The following is an 8,360-nucleotide window of genomic DNA, read 5'->3' as shown; positions in this document are numbered from 1 at the left end:
AGAAACAAAGGTTGGTAAAGAGGCCTCATAAAAAACAGCTCTGCAGGGCACAAAGCATGTGGGGGTGGGGTGGGTGGGGGAGATTGGAGAGACAGAGTATGAAGAGGTAAAGAATTAAATTGTGATTTTTTTTTTCTTTTTTTGGAGACAGGGTCTGGCTCTGCAGCCCAGGTTGGTCTTGAACCTTCGACCCTCCCACATTAGCCTCGCAAATACAGTTTCCAGGCGTGTTCAGCCAGGTACAGTTTAATTTGCTATTGAAGCAGGTGGGAGACAAAGCTCTCCAGTACAGAAGAGGTGAGGGGGGAAGGGAACTGAGAATGTGAGACTCCAAAAAACGATATTCAAAAGTACAGCTGTCTGGAATGAATATGGTATTTTGGCTCAGTACATTAAACTGTCCTCATTGAAAGAGCCCGGAAGGGCTCTCTCTGACCTCCTCATGGCCTCCTGCCTCCCACCCCTTCTTCTCCCCCAAAGCAATTCACAGAAATCAGCATTCCTCAGGTCAAGTTATGTCAGGTCACAGAAAACTCCACCCCCAAATGCAGGCACAAAACCTGAAATGTTCTTTGGTTCTATGTAGGAGCTGATTCTGAGAGATTTCCTGAGTTGTTCTGCCTGGAAATAGTTCATCATATAGAAGGGATTCCAGCTATCTCTGTTTCTATTCTTTTTCAGGTGTTCCTGGTCCAATTCTTTGCCCTGGGACACAAGAATTTGAGCAAGTGCTCCCAGGGTCTCAGATCTACAGCTGTAACTATAAGACTCTCATCCCAAAAAGGGTCTCAACTGATTGTGAGGGCAAAGATGCTACAGCAAAAGGCCCAGAGGAGCCAAAGTAAGGGACCTTGCAAGGGACCTCACTCAGCCTGCCACCACTGGTCCCTTTCATCCAATCACATTCTATATGGCTGTTCGTTCTTCACGGAATTTAAGCATAAAAATGGGCAGTTGTCCATGGGTCTGGGTTCTTTGTGTCTGGGAGCTCCCATGTGTATAAAACTATATTTCATTCATATTCTTTGCTTTGTGCTTTGTTATACAAGAGTCAGCTGTGACCCTGGTGATAGATGAGGCAAGATATCACACCTCTTCCACCCCTAGAGGAACATTCCAGAAATAAGAGCTTAATGATGGCTTAGACATAGGGACTGAGAAGGAGGGAGGGAGATTTCAAGGTGTCACTTTTCAAAGAACATTGCACATTTGAATGATGTTCACTTAAAAGTATGTGTCGAACAGATGTCTGGTAACATGAATAATTCTCCCAACAGCGAGGTGGCCTGTGTGTCATCACAAAGTTCCCACAATCAAATCTGCAAACTGCTCATATCACTTTTTAAAAGATATGTGCCTATGTATATATGTGTGCATGTGTATCATGTATGTGCATATGGCATGTGTACACATGTGTATGTTCACGTGTATACACATGTGCATATGCACGTATGGGTCCATGTGTGCACACAGATGCATGTGTGCATGTATGCATATGCAAGTGTATATGCACACATGTGTATGTACATGTGTGAGTACATGTATGTGTATATCAGACAACAGCTTTCCAGGAATCAGTTCTCTCTTCACACTGTTTTACAGTGAGCAGTCATTCTCTGTCTGTCACTGTGTACTTGAACTCCCAGATGATTCTCCAATGGGTGTGGGTTCTGGAGATTGAACTCAGGTCATCAGGCTTGTGTGGCCAGAACTCTTATCCCATGAGCTATCTCTCTACCCTCGGCTGATGCACATAGGAAGCCCTCCCAGGTCTTACATTTCATATCTGATTTGACTTCATTGCTCTAACTGCTTAACTAACTGTCGCAACGTGGTGTAAGGGTCATGGGGCGTTCCTACTGACAAAACTAGGTAGGAACAGAGATACTCAGTCTTAGAAACTGAGACGCTACATGTTGACGTTATACTGAATTGCAGAGGAAAAGCAAAACCATCATTCAAGACAAGTTCATCAGCAGTGGGGACAAAACACCGCCAAAGGAGACAATAAGAAGACACATTAGCCACAGCCACAATGGGGCTTGACTTTGGTATGGTTTGCAGTACTGTGGATCTACGCCAGGGCCTCATCTGTGCTTGACAAGGAGATACATACCTAGTTCTACTAGAAATGTCTTAAAGGTAACTTCGCCAGGTATAGTGTACATACATGTCATCTCAACACTCAGGATGGCAAATTCAAGGGCAATCTGAGCTTTGTAAGTAAATATAAACTAGAAAGAAGGAAAGAAAGGGAGAGAGAGGAAGAGGGAGGGGAGGGAAGGAGGGAGAGAGGAAGGAAGGGAGGAAAAAAGAAAGCATTTAAAATTTGAAAGCACAAAATGACTCAACTGTATCCTGAGGGATAAAAAATTACTCCAAGTTCTAACTGATAACCTAAATTAATGTCTTTTGTTTATTTCAGTCAACAAATGCTTATTAAGTAAACTACCTCAAAAAGTTTCTAAATGTTGTGAGTACTGACTTCCACACAAGAAAAAGGAGGGGAAGGCATAATAATAGTGGCTATTTTTAGAATTGTTACATAGATTCATTTATAGGAAGTGCTAAAACTAAGACTGGACCTGGCACCTGGCTGCATCGTCAACACAATCTTGGCCCTTTTTCTCCCAATTAACTGTAATTTAGGCAGATTTAGCCTGTCTTTCCTTTCCTCAGAGTAATCTTGCATGTATTTTCTTCCACGGAAATACCATTTCTGCCTCTGTCTGCTTTAGTCAGCTGTCACATGTCTGGGCAGAAACAGCAAAATGGGATCCAGGAGCCTCAGTTGACCACTTTGTGTGTATGGCAGGGCTGGGGAGGGGCACAGCATAATAGGGGTAGAGGCTATGTTTGCATGAAATCACTATGTTCCAACAGGACCAAGAGAGCCTCATGCAGAGGGAACTCTATTTTCCTCAATATAAACTTGACCTTCATAAGATTATTACATTCTATTTTGGTCTTAGAGTTTAAAAAAATCTATGAATTTATTCAGAATCTTTAAAGAAAATGTACCACAAATTACTAAAAGCATGAAAGATTAGCTGAGAATGATGATTCACGCCTGTGATCCCTCCACTGGAAGGTTGAGAAAGGAGGATTATGACTTAGAAGCAGCCTGGGTTGCACAAAGAGACTTTATGAGGGAAGAAAGAAGAAGAAGAAGAAGAAGAAGAAGAAGAAGAAGAAGAAGAAGAAGAAGAAGAGTAAGAGGAGGAGGAGGAGGAGCCAGGCGGTGGTGGCACACACCTTTAATCCCAGCACTCGGGAAGCAGAGGCAGGTGGATTTCTGAGTTCGAGGCCAGCCTGGTCTACAGAGTGAGTTTCAGGACAGCCAGGGCTACACAGAGAAACCCTGTCTCGAAAAACCAAAAAAAAAAAAAAAAAGAAGAAGAAGAAGAAGGAGAAGGAGGAGGAGGAGGAGGAGGAGGAGGAGAGACAGACAGAGAAGGAAGAAAGGCAGATAGGCAGGAAAAAAGAAAGCGCTACCGCTGAGATGGCTCCAAGTGGCTAAAGACACTACCAAGCCTGACAGCCTGAAGAGTTCCATTCTGGGGACCTATACAGTAGAAAGTGTGGTGGTTTAAATAGGTATGGCCAACATAGACCAATGTCTTTGGATATTTGGCCCATAGAAAATGGCACTATTAGGAGGTGTGGCCTTTTGGAGTAGGTATGGCCTTGTTGAAGAAAATATATGATTGTGAAGGTGGGATAAAGGTCTCATATGCTCAAGCTATGAAGAGCATGGCACACAGTCTCTGCTGCCTGCAGATCAAGATGTAGAATTCTCAGCTACTTCTTCGGCACTATGTCTGCCTGCATGCTGCCATGCTTCCTGCCATGATGAGAATGTATTGAACCTCTGAAACTCTGAGACACACCAATTAAATATTTTCCTTTTAAGAGCTGCCTTTGTTATGGTGTCTCTTAATAGCAATAAAACCCTAAGGAAGAAGTAGAGAACTGATTCCCACAAATGGTCTTTTTATCTACACATATGATAGATAGATAGATAGATAGATAGATAGATAGATAGCATAGAGAGAAGGAAAGAAGGAAAAGGAAGAAAAAGGGAGAGAGAAGAAATGCTTGAAAAAAAGTCATGTGAAGAAAGTTTAGTAACTGGAAAAAAAGATAAGACTAAGGGTTGACAAAATGCCTCCCTTAGAATTATAAGCAGATGATGCTTTAGGGACACTATGTTTTCAGAATATAGAGAAGACAACTTCTTTATACAGCAAGACAGACATTTTTATAATGAGAGTACTCACATTGAACACTGGCTTGTAAAATCTCAGATGTTCCGATTATCATCCCACAATGACTCTGGAAGTCCCAAGCATCTCTAGCTAGTTGGGTAACATTTTTAACAAATAAAAATAACAAACAAACAAACAAAAATTGTGCAAGTCACCCTTTCCCTTTCTGCTAAATGTAAACAATAAGACCTACCTGATAAGTCTAAACGAGACAATTATTTTCAAACTCGTAGTGACAATTCCACACAAAATGTCTTCCTCATCTACTTTCTACATTATTCCTTTCAGTCTGGTTAATGGGCACTAGTAAATTTTATTCAAAAACATATTTATTGATAAAAATATACACAAGACTCATTTGCAGGACAAGAGAAACAGCTCAGTCAGTCAAGTGCCTTGCTGTGCATGCATGAAGTCCTGAGTTTGGATTCCTGGTGCATAAATGTGGTCAGCATAAATGTCCCTTGATCCCAAGGGAGGGCTGTTGAGCTCCCAACTACCTTAGAGTCCTTGAGGACAGAGGCATTCACAGTCTTCATGACAGGCCTTCTCTCTGACCCGGGTCTAATTCACAAGCTAAACTGGGCCCCACTATCCACAAACCAGTAACTTTACATGGCCACATAAAGGCACTTGCTGCCAACCGCTTAGCCCACAATCGAGTCCATAGCGTGCATGGCAGGCTGCACTGGACAGAGTAGCTAGTAGACAGCGAGAACCTGGCTTCAGGCACTCGCCTTCTGTCCCACCCTGCTCGCAGCTGATACCTGAAGTAGAAACTTCTTTGAAGACCTTCTTTGAAAAGTCAATTGGATGGTGTTTTGCTGGGGCAAACGTGAAAAAGAATGTTCCATTAAAGTGGACACAGGTGTGAAAGGCTAAGGCAGACTCATGAACAAACATTTTGCTAAAGCAGACACAGGAGAGAGGATGTTCTGCTAAAGCAAATGCATGAAAAGACACGTGATGAAAGATTTTTTGCTAAGAACATGCATATCTGTCTTACATTGCATAGTAGAGCTGCATTTGTCGGGATGCCATAGAGAGAAACACACCAAAAAATTTCTGGTGGTGTCACTGCTTCTGCAGGCTCAGGCTGATTGGATGCACGTGCTGAGGCAAGACCTGTACTGAGGCAAGGCACGTGGAGGACACGTGATGCTTGGAGGGTATAAATAGGACTCCACAGAGTAACTGAGACAGAACTTGGCTTGCTGGTGCAGCTAGCTGTACAACGTTGTGAGTCTCATGTCTTAGCTGATCTTCAATTCCCTGAGAGAGATACAGCCTAGAATTTCTTCTAGAATCCCTCTGGGTGCCTCCTGCTGACTGGAGCAGAGGCTGAGGCCTAGCTGTCTCTGCTAGGTCCTGCTATCACTGTTGCTAACCTGACTCTACCAAACTGGACTGCTGGTGTTGAAAGGAAATAAAACTTGAGACCTGTGATTCATGTAATGTATGTCAAATAGCCCAAAGAGTTGTTTGTGAGCTTTGAAACCTGGGGCTGAGAACATAGCAGAACAGACCAGGACATGCCCGGGCAGGCCCATCGCCTCCCTATCTCCCACCCCTCTGACCTCAGGCTGCTGATGTTTAAATGGACCAATCATGTGAAACCACGCCAATTCCTCCCCCAGCCCCACTCCTTTTCTATAAAAACCCCTAGCTTCCAAGCCTCGTGGTCGAATCCACTGTCTCCTGTGTGAGATACGTTTCGACCCGGAGCTCCGCCATTAAAATACCTCGTGTTGTTACATCAAGGCGTTGTGTTCTATTCGTGATTCTTGGGTGCACGCTGAATCGGGAGTTGGGTGGGGGTTTCCCCACTAGGTTCTTTCAGTGTATCAGTGAGGTGTTTACAAGTGGATCAAGCTCCTGCTGCCTGCTGCCTGCTGACCTGGGAACTGAACTGCCGATTTCCAGACAACACAGACAGGAGTTGCTCCAAAGAATCTTTCTAAAGGTCTACTTAGCCCCATATCCTTTCTTTTCCACTACTTCTAGTGGGTGGTGGGCTACAAGGAAGGTTAAGGTGTTTAAGAACCATCATTAAGAATAAAATTTGAAAAAATTAAAGTTACAGATACTCCCTTCTGCCGAGTGACTGCCTGAACTTCCATGCTCCTGCAGCCACTGCCCACTGCCAAGCAGCGGCATTCCCCCTCACACTGTGCCACTTAGATTTGTCTTTATGTTTGTCTCTGTCAAGTTTCTGCCATTCGATTCTAAGATACTTAGCCACTTCTTCATTATGTTCTAAGATAAAACAAATGTGTGACTTTCCTCCAGGCAGAGCTGTAACTTCAGTGCCATCTTTGATATAGGCAGATAAGGTTTTCCTACACTATTGCTTCAGCGCCATCTTAGCTAAGGGCAGCCCCAGGACCATCTGCCATCTTTGTTATGGGCAGCCCCCAACTTTGCTGTCTTTAGGTGTACAACCTGACTTAAGGTCTTCAAAGACACTTTCCAATTAAGATAAAGTTTTCATTTTATCCTGCCTTGGTAAATGATGATTTTTAAACAGTAAAAAGGTTAAAGATCACTGCCTTAAATATACATTTAGCCTTGCTTTTGCTACTATTACTAAGTCTCGGTGTGCTCTTTTCATCTGCTAGATACATCCAGGACAAATAATTAAACAAACACAGATTGCCTTACTCAGATATGCTCAATAGATATTATAGTGGCTCTCAATCTTGTCTGAACTCTGCTAATATAATGTTAAATGTTTAAGTTTATATAAAACAATAGATCAGCTAGCAATTTGGCTGACACACATGGGTGACTGCCAACGGAAAGAATGCTTGAGTGTTAAATTTAAATAAAGAAAAGGACTCATTAAAGAAAACTAAAACACAAAGATCATACCACACATTTTGAGTGACAAGAAATTGAGAAAGTTTTATAGCTTGTCCTCTTAAAAATATTTTGTTATACTTCTCTATTCTCTATTTATTTTCCTATCTTATTTATTTATCTATTTAGGGCTGTGGCATGCATGTAGAGTCAGATGTTGGGTCTTGACACCCACTACTTGGGTCCTGAGACCTCCACCCCCTGAGTCACCTGACCAGTCCTTGTCCTTCATTCCAATAGCAAGTGAACAAGGACTACATTCCCGAGAAATTATTATTAATGCATTACGCTGTTTCCAAGATGACCTGAAACGAAACATTAACCTAGGCAGCAGAGGTCTCCAGAGCCTGGGAGGGTTCATAGAGCCAGTTTCTCAAAATGACAAGAAGCAAAGATTTGACGTCAGTGACATTGTTCATGCACAGTTCAGTCCCCCAAGGCCAAACAGTCCTCAGAACTTCTACAGAAACTGCAAAGCACTTGATAGAGCCTTGATATTTTGCTAAAAGAAAATGGAATTCTGCCCAAAGCTCCAACCCAAGCTGTGCCTGTGCCTGTGTCTGTGCCTGTGTACTATACATAGTTTGGCATTACAAAGACTGATGCTCTGACAAAACTTTCTCCTTGACCAAGATTTAGTCAGACTAGACCACACCTTTGTGTTGCCCAATTTTATCCAAAAATCCTACTGAGCCAGTTTAGCAAGAATCCCTGCCTTCAATATCTGATCAAATTCATCATCTTCTACCCTGATGTTGAAGTGTGACTGTTCTGATGTCTTGAGCATCCTACCAAGCTGGTGTAGCCAGAATCCTCCTTCCCACGATGTTTCCTCTTGAGTTATTTTCCATCCACTGGTCCCACCTTGTTCCTGAGCTTGAGTCCCACTAACCCTCACTGTATCACACTCCCTCCCAGTTTTATAGAGAGGCCCCTTCTCCATTGCAATACTTCCCATTACAATTCTGTTTTAACACTGTAACATCTGTGCATCTCTGATTTCTTTTTCTGCTTTGTTTTTTTAAGTTTATAATGTGTGAAGTGTATGGATGTATAGATGCATGTGTGGGGGCATGTGTGTGTATGCCAGTGACTCATTAAAGAAAATGTACACATGTATGTGGAGGCCTGAGTTGACATGTGGATGTCTTCCTCCATCACTCTCCACTTTATTTACTGAGGCAGGGTCTCTCACTGTGCTCAGAGCTTCCTATTTGACTAATCTAGTGAGCT

Source organism: Mus caroli, unplaced genomic scaffold (genome assembly GCF_978045245.1).
Source record: "Mus caroli unplaced genomic scaffold, Mus_caroli_1 scaffold_2, whole genome shotgun sequence".
NCBI lineage: Eukaryota > Metazoa > Chordata > Mammalia > Rodentia > Muridae > Mus > Mus caroli.
The sequence above is the reverse complement of the archived record's forward strand: the minus strand, read 5'-3'. Positions refer to the sequence as shown.